We start from the raw sequence: 16,396 nt of genomic DNA, 5'->3' as shown, positions 1-16,396 counted from the left end.
TACAGAAGGAAACCAGGAGTGCGTGTGTGGGGAGCAGCCTTACGAAAGCACCGAATACGGTGGGGGGCACAGGATCGCCGAGGTGAAATCCGGGCCACAGTCACGATGCCCCCAAGACAGAAAGACCACGCAGGCCTCTCTCTTCTACAATTCTGTGACATACGAGACGCATTTATGTTCTTCTCTCAATGTCCTGCTTCCCATTCCTCTCCGTGAAGACCAGTAAAAGTACACAGCCCCTTCAGGATTTGATGACCACGGCCACCTCTCTGTTTAGAGGCCCGAGCTTGGGGACCCAGGCGGAGGGCCCCCTCTCCCCCCATTGCCTGTGTCTCCTTAGGAGAAGGTCTCACCAACCTGGGAACCTTAGGTCACAGAGCCTAACACACTTGGAAAACCTGTTCTCCCATTTTCTAGCTACTGGTCACACACACATGGCTCATTATTTTAAGAAGGTTATTTGCTGGGGCCCCCGGGTGGCTCAGTTAAAAGCCCAACTCCAGATTTCGGCTCAGGTCATGATCTCGCGGTTCACGGGTCTGAGCCCCACATCAGACTCCACGCTGGCCGTGTGGAGCCTGCCTGGGATTCTCTCTCTCTCTCTCTCTCTGCCCCTCCCCAGCTTGTTCTCTTTTTCAAAGTAAAAAAATAATAACAATAAAAAAATAAAACAAGGTATTTGCTGAGGACTCTGCATTCATTCAAAAAGGGCTTGAGTTTTCACTGTGTGTTCAGCCTAAACAATGCCTGTCGAACGGTGCTGCCGACCCTCCAGCTGTGCGCTGGGGCCACAGAGATGGGGACACTGTGCCTCCCCGGCACATGACAGGGACGGGAGGACCCAGGGGCGGCAGCAGTCACAGATGCCACCATGCGGCGTGCTAAGGACTAATCCGGGAGGCCAGGCGCTCCTAGCTCTCAGTGGAAGGATGCCCCAAATCAGTCCCTGGGAGAGTAGGGGGGCAGTCCGCAAAAGCGGAGTGACTTCTGGGAAAAATCCTAGTGGCGTTCCCTGGTGTTAAGGAGGAGATCTGGGCAAGGTCCGATACCACCCTGGGCTACAATCCTGAAGGACGCAGACACTGGCCACCAGGGTGAGGAGGTGCTGTCCGGGAGAGGAAGGGCACCTTCAGACAGCGGACCGGGCGAGAGGCCCTTGGAGGCCTGGCTCTTCCTGCCACGCGCACAGGGGCACAGGGGCATGTCCGTGCCCACACAGCACTGTCTCGTCCTTCCCGGGACGTGGCCCCCAGCCGAACTCCCCTCCCCCAAACAAATCCTCGGTCCGGACCCTCTACTCTTTTCCCAAACTAATTTTATATCCAAAGTCACCCCGGTTGCTGGAGTGTATATACTTTTCCCAGCCAGGAAACCTACCTGCAAAGAAGTCTGCATGGAAGAGGGACCCGTTAAATGCAAGTTCAGAGACGAAAAGATGGGAAGGTTGGGGCGCTTGGGTGGCTCAGGTGGTTGATTTTGGCTCAGGTCATGACCTCACAGTTTGTGGGATCGAGCCCCACGTCAGGCTTTGTGTTGACAGCATGGAGCCTGCTTGGGATTCTCTCTCCCCCCCCCCTCTCTGCCCCTCCCCTGCTCATGTTCTCTCTCTCTCAAAATAAATAAATAAACAAACAAAGACAGGAAGGTCCAAGCAGGTAACAGGCTTACGGAGCCGTCAGAGTCTCGTGAGGTCTCCCATGTTAACTAAAAGGATACATACCAATGCACAACAGTCAATCGGGTAATTTTTAAAAGCACGTTATCAGTTTGCAAAGAAACACAGATACTGTCCCAGAAATACAGAATCTCTTTTGGCATAAAAACAGCCACGGAGCAGAGCAGGGGACCCTCCTACCATCACCACCCATCATCGTCATTTCACGACGAGGCAAGCTCAGGACACAGGAAGGGTGTCAGGAGCTACGCCGACCCCGGCCTGCCAAGAGCGGGCCCAGTGGGGTTCTTCCCGCGGCTGATCTGCTCTCCGTGCTCCCTCCTCCTGTGGGACGCACGCTCTGCCCACGGCAACCAGATAGCAACACGCGGCGTGGGGTCCAGCGTGATTCCCCAGAACTCTGGCGTGGCCCAAATGAGAGCACCTCTACTGAAACAAGTCTAAGAGCCACAAAGGTGGGCCAGTAAGAGAGTCTCCCTGAAGGTTAAATTCCCGTCTTCATGTTTGTTTTTATCAAAGTAAACTGCTTATGAAATAAAGCATGAAAACTAAATGATCACCCAGAGTACTTTTAACCAAAGAAAGGATCACCTCATTGAAGGCAAAACACACCAAACTTACTTTCTTCTTGTTTTTAATTTTTTAAATATTTTACTTTATCTTTCTTTTCTTTTTCTTCCTTCCTTCCTTCCTTCCTTTTTTTCTTTCTTTCTTTTTTTTAAAGTACGCCCCATGCCTGGTATGGAGCCCAGTGTGGGACTTGAACTCACGACCCTGAGATCAAGACCTGAGCTGAAATCAAGAGTCAGACACTTACCCGAGTGAGCCATCCCGGCACCCCTGAAGATTTTATTTTTAAATAATCTCTACACCCAACATGGGGTTTGAACTCACAACCCTGAGATCTAGAGTCACATGCTCCATCGACCGAGCCAGCCAGAGGCCCCTCTTCTTGTTTCTAAATCAGAGAAGAAATACAGGGTTACCGTGGTCCCGGTAGAGGCCCAGGGGACAGGATATAAAACGCAAAACACACAAGGCCCTTCTTACGGCCTGCATAACAAAGGTTAAACGGTATGTACTTTTCTACAGGCTACTTTTTTCACCGAATAGGTCTTGGACACTTCCCTGCGTTGGAGCGTATGCATCTCAACTTCTGGAAACCGGTACGCCGCACGGCAAAGTGTGTGCCGTACTCCCGTTTCCGACGGATGACCTTGGAGTTGCTGCCACAGGCTGAGCTAGATCAGCGTCTCCACCAGGCTTTCCGTGCCTGCGCAGGTGTGTCTGGGGAAGACGGCGGGGAGGGCTGAACTGCAGAGCGCTGGTGTGGGCACTGAACTCTGTGTCTTGAATCCCTGTAGACTTGCAGAGAAGTGGCAACCACGTGGAGTCCCTGAGTCCCCATCTCCCCGCCCCCCCCCCCCCCCCCCCCCGCTTCCCCCAGCACCACCTTCTTTCTCGGCCTTACGTAACCCCAGTAGTTACTGCAACCAGGAAGTTACCGCTGGCTGGGCGCGGACAGGCGGCCACACTCCCAGGGACGCCTCCAGCTCTCTCACTACTGTCCTTTCTCCTGGATCCAGTCCAGGAGTCCCCCTGCCTGTGGTCGCCCTGTGTCCTCGGTCCCCGGTCTGTGACAGCTCCCTGGTCCTTGTGTCTCGTGGACTTGAGCCCTGGCAGAGGGGCAGAGGACCGGCCCCTTAATTTGTAGAAGGTTCCCCGGTTTGGATTTGTTGGAGGTTTTCTGACTTCCCTGAGGTGGGGCACTCTGGCCAAAACGACACAAGAGGCAAGGTCGTGTTCTCAGCGCATCATGTCGGAGGCCCGTGACCTGGCTGAGTCCATTTACTAGTGACGCCAACCTCGAACGTGTGGTAAAGGTGAGCGGCGGGTTTCTGTAAAGTGATGTCCCTGTGTAGCTGGTGAGTGCGCGTGGGAGACGCTCTAGAGGGGGCGGCCACCCAGCAGTCCGTCGTCCTCCCCTGCCCGTTCGTCTTGGTGCCAACGGCCAGCTGCTTCACGTTGGCTCCTGTGGCTTGCAACCCGTCCCCAGCACTTTTTGAGCACCTCTAGACTTTCTGCCATCACAAGATTTTCGAGGCGGGTTCACTTTGTACTTTTCCCTGCCCCAGCCCCGCGATCGGCCATCTCGCCAACGATCCCCGGCTTTTAGTGGACTGTGGTGCTGATGGGAAACCAAGGTCCGGGCAGTACAACCACGGGCCGTGGTACCAAACCGCCCCCCCCAAATTCCACGCCACACACTACGAGGATGTCCGCGTCCCCCAACTCCACCAACGCTCTTTTACGCTTTGCTAATCTGACGGCTACTATAATTTGTATTCCCCCGTTTACTAGGAATACCCAACACTTACCGTTATTGCCTGTCTATGCTTCTCCCGTGAACTGTTCATATCTTTGGTCCTCTTTTCGGTTCGTCTTTTTATTAATTTGCAGGTACTCTTAGTATGTTTTGGATAGTAATCCTTTGCTTGTAAGCATTGCAAATATTTTTTCCAACTGCACCGTCTTAACTTCTATGAGACATCTGAACTTTTTAACTTATGTCACACAAAACATAAACAATAGAAATTTATATGTTAAGTCCATTCATATGAAGTCTGTAAATTATTTTTTCTTTTATGATCTGGGTTTTTGTGATCTTATTAGGAAATGGGGTTCCTTCCCAATGAAGTTGTAAAAATATTCACTTTAAAATTTACATATACACATGTATGTGTATATATAATATGTATTATATATATTTACATATTTTTGTCGTTCTACACTTAAAAGAAAAACCTTCAAGTCAATTACCAAAGTATATACAATACATATGTACACATACACAAACATGTATATATAAAGTATATATACTTTTTTTAATGTTTGTTTATTTATTTGGGGGGGAGGGGGGAGAGGGGAGGGGGAGGGGGGAGAGGGGAGAGGGAGAGGGGCAGAGAGAGAGGGAGACAGAGGATCCGCACTGACAGCAGAGAGCCTGATGTGGGGCTCGAACTCACGAACCGTGAGAGCATGACCTGAGCTGAAGTTGGACGCTTAACCGACTGAGCCACCCAGGCGCCCCTAAAGTATGCATGCTTTGATCCATACTCCATCTGGAGTTTTTTGGTTCCTTTAAGTACAGAATGACAAAGGAAATCTGAATTTTTAAGCTTTTTTCTGACTGGATAGTCAAGTGCCATCACCATTTGTCAAGAAGCACATCCTTTTCCCGCTGATGGGAGACGTCACCACGGTCAGGACAGGCAGTGACTAAAAGCACAGGCCCAGGAGACAGGTGCCCACAGGGCGGTCCTGGACGGCCCACCTTCTAGGCTGTGTGTGTGGGAGCTGCTTCCTCTTTCCACGCCTGTTAGTTTGCTCCTCTAGGAGATGGAGAAAATCCTCCCACTTCACAAGGTTATCGTGAAAGCGCTTGGAACAGTGCAGCCGTCCAGGAAGCCCTGAATACGTGACAGCGATTATCGTTACAAACCAAATTTGTACGACAAGCATTGGTCTGTCTAGCCAGTGCTATCCACAACAATACTAAAACGTGAGGCATATACGTCATTTTAAATCTTCTAGCAGCTATGTCAAAAAACTAAAAGAACGGGTAAAATGATCTTTACTAATAAATTTTTAACCCAACATAATCTGTGACACTTCGGCATACAGCCGATTTAATGAATAATTAATAGGACATTCTGCATGATTTTCTTTGTACTAAGGTTTCAAAGTGCAGTGCACGTTTTATACCAGGGCACACTTCACGTTTCCAACCACGGCTGGTCAGCGCTGGGGCCGGGGCAGGGGTGGCCCGGACCTCTGATGCGGGAGGATCACACGCGTGTGCCTGTGCACACGTGTGTGTGCAGGAAAAGTGCCAAAATGACGGAACATCCATTCACGACTGCAAAAAAATCTCTTGGAAAACTAGAGGCAGACGAATGTTCTTGTCACAGGATGAAGGGTAGGTACAATTTATACTGCATGTTATATACTCTGTAGGGAAAAGCTGAAAGCTTCTCCGTTAACACTGAGAAGAAATCTGCCTTTGAACTCAGAGGATTTTCCAGCCCAATCTTTCTCAACCAGGGAGCCCGGAAGAATCCTAATGCCCTAGCTAGTTACACAGGGCAAGAGAAGACATAAGGAATGGAAAGAGGTTAGGAAAAGAAAGAAAGAAAGAAAAGAAAGAAAGAAAGAAAGAAAGGAAGGAAGGAAGGAAGGAAGGAAGGAAGGAAGGAAGGAAGGAAGGAAGGAAGGAAAGAAACAAAGAAAGAAAAGAAAGAAAAGTAAAGAAAGAAAGAAAAGAAACCATCATTACATCACAGTTGGTTTGCCCACACAGAAAAGGTAAAAACACCTTAAAGATAAACTCCTACAATCACTGACAGGGTTGAACAAGGCTGCTGGTCACAAAGATATCGCTACACAAGGCACAAACGCATTTCCGTAGATTAGCGCCCCACAGGAAGCAGACACTACAGAACAGCAGACGGAACTGATCTGTCAACAGCGTGCCAGAGTTTTACCAAAAGAAATCCTAACACGTACTTGGAAGACTTTAAAGAGGCCATAATAAACCAAGGGAGAAGCTGTATCCGTGACTCCTACACGAGGGACGTCAGTTTCTTTCCGGAAGCTCTCCGGATTTGCTGCTGCTGCAAACTACAACGCCAGCAGGTTTCACCGGTTTGTTTCAGGGATTAGAAGGCAGTGTGGTCCCTCGTGGGAAGAACGAGAAGAGCCAAGGCAGAGCCCCACACAGACGTAAGTGCATGACGGAGGGGCCGCACAGATCACGGGGGCGCGCTGGGGGGACCCGCAAACTGAGTTTTCTACAAGAGCTGCCTGCTGGGGATGTACCCTTCCCACAGATACCAGGAAATGTGAATATGAAAGGTCAGAGCCGCGTCTGTAGCAATAACCCAACACTGGAAACCACCTAAATACCCATCAAGAGTGGAGGAGATTTGTAAACACCGTGCTACATTCAAACAATGAAACATCACACACTGGCAAAAATGAACAAACCGGCTCCCTGAAACACAGTGGGGGAACCTCATGAACATGATGCAAGTGAAACAGCCTTCAAAATCACAAGAAAACTTTACTGAACGAATTTTATATCAAATCCAAAAATAAGAAGGGTTAAGGACACGTCAAGACACTCTCTAATGGGCAAACTCAGAACACAAACTTCCCACATAGCCTTTCTTAGGAAACTTCTAGAAAATATGCTTCCGCAGACTTAAGGTAAACCCAAAACAGAAAAGACAGGGACCTACTAAGAAAAGGTGCTCCAACCAAGAGGGAAGCCCAGAACGACTGGTAGCGAAGTCAAAACAGAGGCCACGCCGTAGACAAAGAGAAACCTCTCTGGATTTGAGCAGGACGGGGGGCACTGTCCAGGCACAGCCAAGGGACTGATGTGTCCAGGCAGGCAGAAAACATGCGAGAGAAGCTGAGGGCAGAGGGGGAGTATGTTAGAAAGCAACCGGTGATTTCAAAGAAAACCAGGCAAAGGACAAACTGGGGCAAAGAACAGCTCCGGGAAAAGCAGACTTGTACAAGAAAGGCAGTGTGGTCGGGGAGACCACGTGGCCCAGCAGAGACTACCGTGGTCAACGCGAAGTCAACAGATCGTGTCTGAAACAGGCAGTCGAAAAGCTGTCGGAGAATTGTGTCTTAAACTGGAAATACCTGGTGTGACAAATAAACAGCTGATCAAATTTCAGAACGGCTGCACCAGGGCAGGTCTGGGGTGGGGTGGGGGCGGGGGGACAGGGGGCTGTTCCTTTCCATCAGTTAGTTAGTGTGACCATTTTTTTTTTCCTTTCCTCCAAGATGGCAAATGTTTGTTTGCATTTGTTAAACAAGGGGGCTGAAATCGATGCAGTGCATCTGAATTTAAAAGATCAAACCCAATCAGTGCTGGTCACCTTGTGGGTTCCACTATTTAGATGAAAATGACAATACTTGAAAATTGCTTTAATCTGAAAATGGTATCAACGCTCAGTTTCCTCAAGGGAGAGTGGCTTTTTTTTTTTTTTAAATTAAGATATAATTTGCAAACCGTAAACTTTACTTTTTCTACGTGTACCACTCAGTGGTTTGAGTGCATCCACAAAGGCACGTGACGGTCACCACTATCTAATTCTAGGAGGTTTTTATCGCCCCAAAAAGAAAACTCCATTCCCATTAGCCGTTACTCACTGCCCGCTGCCCGCACCCCCAGTCCCCGCCAACCACCAACCTGTCTGTGCTTATGGGTTCGCCTGCGCACGGCAGGTGGCCTTTTGTGTCGGGCGTCTACCCCTTAACGTGTTTTCGAGACTCGGCCCTGCTGCAGCACGGATCAGCGCTTCGTTCCTTTACGTGGCTCAATACTATTCCACCGCAGGGCTGCGCCTTACTCTGTCCGTTCTAGGGGGAGGAACAGCCAGCTGCCAGAAATAATGCTACTGTGAGCACTCACGTCAACTTCCACGTGGGGAGTGACCTTCTAAACTACGCAGGGGCATCGCTGTCACAGGAACAACTCTTGCAACATTTTCTAGTTTCCCATCTGAATCCCACCTGCTCTTCCAAGTCCGCTGCCTCTCCCACGGCGCTCTCCCGTCGCCCACCACGCCCCGTACGTAGGAAACAAACTCAAAGTGTTGACTCGCATTTACGAGTTTCACTTCTGACCATTTGATGGTTCCGTGATCTAAGATTCCCATTCTCAAGGATGAAAAGCGTCTGCCGAACCAGCTTCACACGCTTTTAATAATCGCGTGAGGTATTCCATCATCTCAGTATAAACGCTCATCATCCCACTGGAGAACGAACGGACGGTTCACACCGTCCTGGGTCCAAAGGAAAATATTTAAAGATCAAACAAGTGTAACAGCTTTGTAGGAGGGCATGGAGACAAAGCTACCTGGAAAGTTCATCCTTCAACTCGATTAGAGTAATGCATTACAAGCACCAATCGCTTATGATAAACTCAACTGCTATTTCCAGAAGGGATCCTTCTGGTACTTTTACCACTTGGAGGAAGACAAAATTAGTATGAGACGCAGGGAAGATCAAATTCATTCACTGGGTGTTCCGTGCTTCGAGAAGACGCCCAGCCCTCACCGGGCACGAAAACGATGAACATCGTGGCGTGCAAGTCAAGCGATTCTCTGAAAACTCAAAGCCTCAGCCCAGGCGGGGGCGGGGACCGCGCGTTTCTGCCCCGGACATCCACTCCGCTGCACAAGCGCTGCGTACCTCCTTCCTGTCTCCTCTGCTCCCTTTCGGCCTTTCTAATTATACATCACCCCTTTCTCTGTAAAACCACAAGACGAATGTTACAAAATCTGTGCACTCCACCCATCCTTTTACTCAGCGGACAGAGAACAAACCGAACCAGTGGGGACGAAGCCATCACACCACAGAGGAGCTGGGGAGGAAGGCGGGCCGTGCCCGCTTTTTGTCGTGAGGCCGGGCAACGAGGGCACGGGTGGCACCACAGAAGTCGGCCGGACTAAGCTTTTTTCTTGGCATCTGTTACTGGTTTTTAAACAAACCGAGCAGAAACCACTGTGGTAACATCTCATCCCCTTATTCCAGGAGGCAGTGGTTTCAGTAAGATCCGAGCAAGAAAACTCTACTTTTGAAAGGGCGTTCCTTCAAGATTTTCTTCAAGCTCTTACTGAAACTATTGTTTAGATGTTTATTCCTTTAAAAAAAAAAAAAAAAAAAAAAAAAAAATCCCTTCCAGCCTCAAAAATATTCCTACCAGGTTCAGAGGCCGGTCTCGGTTTGCAGAAGCAGCCCTGACCCGGGGAAACCCTTACCAACGCTGCCCGAAGCATTTCTCGGCCTGCTTCCTCTGGGTCTGAAAAGGGACAGCCAATCAAGTGCCGGCACAGCTCACATGCCCAGAAAAGGGAGAGCATGACAGGTGCACACAGTGGCATCTATCACAGGAAGCCGGGGCGGCACTGTGGGCAGCAGGGCCGGGGGGCTCCTCTAACGCGGCAGGCGGTAGAGACGGAGGCAGGCAGACTGCTCGGGGACATGTTTTGGAGGCAGGATGAACTGGAAAATGAAAGGAGGGAGTCAGGGTTGATTTCCCGACATCTGACGTGCACATCTATGTGGGCAGGGGAGAGCTGTGTCACCCTGAGTTCACGGGAGACCCCCTTCAGACACCCCAGAGGGATGGTAAATGAGGCAGTAAGCTGGCCGAGCCTGAAGCCTGGAGGGAGGGACAGGGCCAGAGACAGCCCGCTGTACTGACTGGGGCAGTCGTGTTCCAGCAACGGCCGGGCACTAAACCGGCGTTCCCGGGAAAGAGCAGGGCTGGGTTCCCGCGAGCCCCCTGATCACGTTTTCTCAGCCGTCAATAGCCAGGCTCACCTTAGGTGTGTTTCCGTTTAAGGGCATCTCGTTTAGTCGACGTTGTTGATTCGCCGACACTGAACTCAGGCCTGGAGGAAGCTCATCTGCCACATCTCGGTGGGGCACATCAGAGCCTCCCTGCACTCGGGGACACGGACAGCACCTCAGCACTGCGCTCGGGGCTGCCTGAAACGGCGAAATCACCAACACGAGGGGGAAGACACAGCACTAAACGGGCCGCAAAAAGGACCCTGTTTACGGCAGGGGGAGCCGCGACAGGGGGGCAGGGCGGTGCCGTGTCCCCCCCCCCCCCCCCCCGAACCCTCAGGGGGCGCCAGGCAGTTTCCACTTGCCCGCACGTGTTCCCAAGCACGAAAGCACTGCTCTGGGGACTGATCTGGGGTTACAAATAAACGTTAGAAGGCAGATTCACGAATATGGAACCCACGAGTAATGAGGAAGGGCTGTATGAACGTAGGAGACTTCGAAGGAAGGCAGCCCGTGACGCTGCGGGTTAGGTCAGACCGGAATTCCCAAGTTCAGAAGATCCGATCAGCAGGGAAGAAACCGTGAGAAACGTGACCTGCTTTACACGTTCGCCACCTTTTCCCAGACGCTCCTCGTCAGGCGACTCCTCCGCCCCTTCCCCCCGCGACAAAGCTGGTGGTGTGGTCCCCACTCGCTGACTCCTTTCTCTACTCCCCGTAGTTCAGAGCGTGCAAGGAAAAGAAAGAAATTTTATCTAGTGCTCCCTCTGGCTGTAAAGGAAAGAGCTTTACCAGATGCGTTTCGCAGTGATTTTCACAGAAGCCACCTTTTAAGAGGATCTAATTGAAGTCAAGTCTCTATCATCAATCACCGGGTTTCAGAGCCACGGGGATCAGGGGCTGCTGCCCCCGGGAACTTTGCAGGCACGTAAGTTAATTTGTAACTTTGACCACGTAAATGCGAACAGTGCCACAAACCTCCCCTCACCAAGTGCTCGGACAGATGAACTTTTATCCTGAAAGTGTAAAATGCCTCATTAAATTCAAAGCTACAGGTAGCACTGTAAAACATGCAACCTGTTTGTTTAGTACAAGACAGTCCTGCCCAGGGGCACCTGGGGGGCTCAGTCGGTTAAGCATCCGACTTCGGCTCAAGTCACGATCTCACGGTGTGTGAGGTCGAGCCCCGCGTCGGGCTCTGTGCTGACGGCTCGGAGCCTGGAGCCTGCTTCGGACTCTGTGTCTCCCTCGCTCTCTGCACCTTCCCCACTCATGCTCTGCCTCTGTCGCAAAAACAAATGAAAATTTAAAAGAAAGAAAAGAGAAAGGAAAAAGACAGTCCTGCCCAAAAGTCATCTATAATCTCGGCTGGGAAACAGTGACATCAAGAAAAAAAAAAAAAGGGTGCACTCAGGGGTGCCAACCCCTCCCCCACCTCCCCCCCCCCAAAGACTGACCCCTCCATCCCCAAAGGCCTTAGGCGCGTGCTGGAGTGAGCAAGGGGAGTACAGGGTGAGCACCCAGGAGCGTGAGAACACTGAGGCCAGGCTTCTCATGCCCCCCGCCCCCCGCAAGGCTGACAGACAGTCAACCCAGGACCACACGGCTGCTGGCACCCGTCGTCAGCCACACGGGGCTTCTGCAAGGTCCCGGGGAGTCTTGCAGGAGACCCCAAGCATTTAATTAAGTAGCACTAACAATGAGGATGGAAAACAGCACGAAACAAGGCACTAAGCCGACTCAATCGGCGACTTACCACACTGCAACTATGCAAAGACCAACGTCCCCAGCTTTCCGTTACTTTTGACCCCCGCCACCTAACTCGCGTGGGGACGTAAACTATGGATTCTTCAGAGTAACCTTCGATCAATACCTTGATTCCAAAGTAGATCCTCTACCTGGGAGTTCAAACACCCAGAACCCCCAAACAACAGAACTGTTCTCAAAAGATTCTATAGAAGAATCCCTGAAAAACAAACAAACAAACAAAATGCTCACAGGGTCACCTGGCTGGGCACGTCGAGCATGCGACTCTTGATCCCAGGGTCGTGGGTTCAAGCCCCACACTGGAGGTGGGAGCTACTTAAAAATGAATTAAAAAACTGGGGCGCCTGAGCGGCTCAGCCAGTGAAGTCTGACTCTTGGTCTCGGCTCAGGTCATGCTCTCCCGGTCGGGCTCTGCGCAGACGGCGTGGAGCCTGCTTGGGATTCTCTCTCCCTCTCTCCCCCTCTCAAAACAATAAACATTCAAAAAATAAATAAGTAAATAAACAAACACCCCCCCCCCATCGTTAAAGAAGATTTACCCCGGGGTGGCGGTGTAGCCCGGTAGGGGGCAAACACCTTAGTAACAGGAGAGGGCGCCTCTCCCGCTAGGCCCACGGAGCGCAGCACACTCTCCCATGCGGGCTGAGTCATAAACGTCATGCACGAGAGCATGAGCCACAGAGAAGCTCCCCCGGACACACAGGGAAGCTCTGGAAAGGGGAGAGCGCAGGAGAAGCAGACAATGCTGACGGAACCTTCCAAAGGGCCCCTTCTCCCCCCCACCCTGCACGGGGCCCAGCCACAACGATTTATACTTGTAATTTTGTGCGAGGCTTTCTCCCCAATTTGAAGGAAGTTCAAAACTGTGATTTTTTTTTACTGCAAGAACAAGAAAAAAGAATGTTTTCATTTACTCTGTGACTTTTTTTTTGGGGGGGGGGTAAATGCTGATTTTCTTATTTGATGCAAAATATATTAAAACGTCCTGTAACAGACTGGCACGTTACGCTTACATTCAGTAAGAGCTTTTCTAACACTTATTTCGGGACTTGTTGCGCACCATTTGCAAACACCAGTCCTTGTTACCTCCATTACATTCTACCTAAAACGCCTTCGAGGGAAAAGAAAAACCCTGCCGTAGAGCCCAGCCGTTCCACTGGTACTAACCCAAGACGCCCACACAATGACTTGCCCACACACACTCACAGCCGCTTAATTCACGGTGGCCCCAAGCTGGAAATAATCCACACCTTCGTGACAGGTGAACGGATGAATAAAACGTGCTCTCTGCAGATAGCAGAAATAAAACAACTCAGCAATGAAAAGGGAAGACTGACTCTCCCCACAATGATCTCATACACTTCACGCCGAGCGAGAGCCAGGCGCAAGAGAACACGTCGGATGATCCCATTAATACAAAATTCTGGGGAACGCAGACCAATCCGCGGTGACAAAAGGCAGATCCGGGGGAGGGAGGGCTGGGCTGCAGACAGACAAGGGAGGATCTTCTCAGGGCAATGAAGCGTTCCCGGAATTTCACCTCTTCACCGTAACTGCGCCTTCACCGGGGCAAAAATCTGTCAGATAGATCTCATCAAACCGCACACTTCAAATGGATACAGTTTAAAGAAAATAAAACCATTAATGGATACAGTTTACCATAGGTAAGTATGCGTTAAATTAAAAAAAAAAAAAAAAAAAAAAAAAACACTACAAGAAAAGGGAACCCGAAGAGTTTCTTGCAACAGTCAAGTGGAAATTAATGTATTCGTTATGACTAAAGGCGTTTAAATGTCACCTCTGGTGTGTCGGATTGCTGGGGAGCCCACGAAGCCCTGGGCGGTGCCTGCTGGTGACGGCCACCGGTGCTGACACTCCCCAAGCACCTGTGCGTGTCGACTCCCCAAATGACATACACGGAGCACCTCACCGGACCCTTCATCTGACCCCGAGGGGCAGGTAGGACTGCGTCATTACCCCAGTCCAGTGGCCCTTAGAGAAGACTGAGAATTTGCCCAAGGCACAAGATGGCCAGTTTTAAATAAAGTTTAGGCTGACTGATGAAGGATCTGTAACCATGCCTTTTGGCAAAATTAGGGGGGGGGGGTAGTTATGAAGCAAAAAAGTCAAGCTCCTTTCAACCACGGTGTCCCTGTCTGCACAGAGACGGTCTTCTCTCCTACCATAAACGATTTTAAAAACCTATCTGTTCACAACTACATCATGATTCGTGTCAACTCCCTCTCCCTCTCTCTCCGCCCCTCCTCCACTCACGCTCTCCTTCAAAAATAAACAAACTTAAAAATTTTTTTTTAAACATGAGAAAAACGATGCCTACGACAATCCACGAAATCGAAGGCAGATGGGTTCCCACCTTAACTTTATTAAGAAGCCCTCATCTGAACTCAACGGAGAAATGAAATTAGATGAAACACACTATGCACGGAAAGCCAGCTTCTTCTATCTACAGCCTAAGGTCCCCGAGGGCTCTGCTCATGCCCAACCCCAGGGCCTGCACAGCGCCCAGCTCCCAACAGATGCTCAATAAATAGCTGGGAATATATTCAAACGGACCTGGGGATAAACGGCTACGATCTCCCCGCTGACTCACGCACACACTAGACAAGATCTCAGAACAGTCAATGTTCGCTCCACCAACACTGAGAGGAGGAAGAAAAGAAGATTTAAACATTGTATCAAAAAGCCAATGACTAAAAATCAATTCAATAAGGGGAGCTCAGCTGGCTCAGTCAGTGGAGCGTTGGACTCTCGATCTCGGGGTTGTGCGTTCAAGCCCCACGTTGGGAGTAGAGCCTACTTTAAAAAAAACAAGGAATAAAAATAAATTAAAAATAAAACACTTCAGTGTCGGGAGGGCAAACTAATACAATCAAACACTAGTGTGACGGGGCGCCTGGGTGGCGCAGTCGGTTGGGCGTCCAACTTCAGCCAGGTCACCATCTCGTGGTCCGTGAGTTCGAGCCCCGCGTCGGGCTCTGGGCTGATGGCTCGGAGCCTGGAGCCTGTTTCCGATTCTGTGTCTCCCTCTCTCTCTGCCCCTCCCCCATTCATGCTCTGTTTCTCTCTGTCTCAAAAAGAAATAAACGTTAAAAAAAAATAAAAAAAAAAAAAACAAGGAGAGAAGGCATACAGACAAGATGGGAAGGAAGAAAGTCGAATTAACGATTAGCTGGATATGATGATGGAGGTGAAGAGAAGGGAGGGAGGCCCAGGCCCAAGTCAGAGAATAGAGATGAGGCCTGGTCTGAAGAGGCAGATGGCAAAGACGGAGTGGGGACAGGCTGACTTGGGTTGACAGTGGCAAAATCACAAGGACAGGGGCCTGGAGCTCTGGAGAGACGGGGGCCAGGCTGGAGGAGGAGAGTCTGGGTAAGAGACTAGGAGGAAGCAGGAGGAAGAAAGAGGGGACTCAAGATGAGGGAGTGTCAGGGCGCCTGGGTGGCGCAGTCGGTTAAGCGTCCGACTTCAGCCAGGTCACGATCTCGCGGTCCGTGAGTTCGAGCCCCGCGTCAGGCTCTGGGCTGATGGCTCGGAGCCTGGAGCCTGTTTCCGATTCTGTGTCTCCCTCTCTCTCTGCCCCTCCCCCGTTCATGCTCTGTCTCTCTGTCCCAAAAATAAATTAAAAAAAAAAAAAAAAAAAAAGAAAGAAAAAAAAACACTAGTGCGAGATGCAATTGTGAAAGTGACGGATCCGTACTTGCTGGAATCTAGCCTAAGAAAATACTCAGAAATGTGGGCGAAGTTTTCCCAACAACGTTACAGGGATGACCCTGTCGTGGGACCAAAGCAGAAACTTCTAAATAGCCAACAAGAGGGGATAACTAATTGAATGGTGGTGCACCCACACGTGCCGCGTTTGGCAGAGGCGGGCCACCAGGGGACCCAGGCGTCCCCGCACGTCTCTTCGGCCACATCTGGTTGGTCAAGGAGACCACAGCGCAACTCGCTGGCTCCCAGGGGAGGGGGCCTGGCTCGTCCGCTGCTCGCTACAAAAGGTGCTTGGTCCTCGGCCCCTCAACCGCAGACGGATCCAATTCAAGCTTGGCCCTCGTCTGGGCCCGTCGCGTCACCCCGTGGGACTCGGGCCGGGGAGGCTGAGGTCCTGCTGAACGCAGTGCCGCTTGTGACCCACTGTCTCCCTACCTGCTTCCAGCCCCCGCAAGGCTGCGGCCGGCCAGCTGGCCTGCTGTCCTCTATGAGGATGGGGCCCTGCCCCGAGAGATGCCACTAGAACACTGTCCACATACACATTTCAATGGCCGAGAAAAACACATCTGGAAAGCTACAACGGAGTCTGCAGAATGACTGGAGCCCATTTTTACGTTTACTTTTTAATTGTACATTTTTCCAAAGGGACTTAGGCGGGCTGACAGCACAGAAAAAAAAAAAAAACCAAAAAAAAAAAAAAAACTCTGCAGGAAATTACACCAAAATGTACACAAGTAATGAGCTAATTACACTCTTCCCTCTACTTGGCATTTTTGGAATCCTCCGTTAGTAAGAATTTTCCAAAGTCCGCCCAAGTGGTAACAAAGTAAGAAGGACACACACGATGCCA

General features: G+C 50.6%; 1 protein-coding gene and 1 long non-coding RNA gene across 2 annotated transcripts in view; both read right to left on the bottom strand.

Moving 5' to 3' along the window:
- CYTH1 (cytohesin 1) overlaps window positions 1-16,396 on the bottom strand; it is a 79,758-nt gene that overhangs the window by 49,417 nt on the left and 13,945 nt on the right. The gene's annotated exons all lie outside the window — the stretch shown is intronic.
- On the bottom strand, window positions 8,441-11,445 carry LOC128774311 (uncharacterized). The gene is made up of 2 exons (XR_008418907.1): window positions 10,082-11,445; window positions 8,441-9,005 (listed from the first exon to the last, which is right to left on the bottom strand). It is a non-coding gene; the product is annotated as an uncharacterized LOC128774311 (long non-coding RNA).

Source organism: Panthera pardus, unplaced genomic scaffold (assembly GCF_024362965.1).
Source record: "Panthera pardus isolate Hobbes unplaced genomic scaffold, ASM2436296v1 HiC_scaffold_3, whole genome shotgun sequence".
In the NCBI taxonomy this organism is placed as follows: domain Eukaryota; kingdom Metazoa; phylum Chordata; class Mammalia; order Carnivora; family Felidae; genus Panthera; species Panthera pardus.
The sequence above is the reverse complement of the archived record's forward strand: the minus strand, read 5'-3'. Positions and strand labels throughout refer to the sequence as shown.